Here is a 637-nt window from a genome sequence, read left to right as displayed (position 1 = left end):
GAATTGTCTAAGCACAGAATCAATCTTTTGACAAATCGAAGTAGGAAAAAGAGTCACTTACATCTGATAAATAGGAAGAAAAGAAGCAACATATTTAATTAAGCAAAGCCTGCCTGCTCTGTTAAGGAGCCGACCTTTCCAACTAGCCAGCCTATTCTTGATCTTCTCTAAAGAGTCCGAAAAAATAGACCTAGCAGCTCAAGGATGATTAAGGTTCACCCCCAAGTATTTGCCTAGTTTACTAGTAAAAGGAATATGAGAAACACCAGACAACATTTCCTTCCTTCTATTAGAGATATTTCTAGAACAAATAGCTTTAGATTTTTTAATGTTAACCTTCATACCTGAAGCTTTGCAGAACAACTCCAAGGTGTGCACAACATTCCGAACTTGATTTTTCTTTGCTTTACAAAAAAGGAGGAGGTCATCTGCAAACATCAAGTGAGAAACTCTAGGTCCTCCTCTAGAAACAGCCACACCATCCCAAATACCCTCGTCAACTTGTTTGGAAATGAAGCACGCCAATTTCTCCATGCACAAAACAAATAAATAAGGAGAAATTGGATCTCCTTGCCTGAGCCCTCTGCGAGGTTGGAAGCTGTCCAATCTATTCCCATTCCAAAGGATGGAAAGATTT

This window comes from Arachis ipaensis, chromosome B07 (assembly GCF_000816755.2).
Source record: "Arachis ipaensis cultivar K30076 chromosome B07, Araip1.1, whole genome shotgun sequence".
NCBI lineage: Eukaryota > Viridiplantae > Streptophyta > Magnoliopsida > Fabales > Fabaceae > Arachis > Arachis ipaensis.
The sequence above is the reverse complement of the archived record's forward strand: the minus strand, read 5'-3'. Positions refer to the sequence as shown.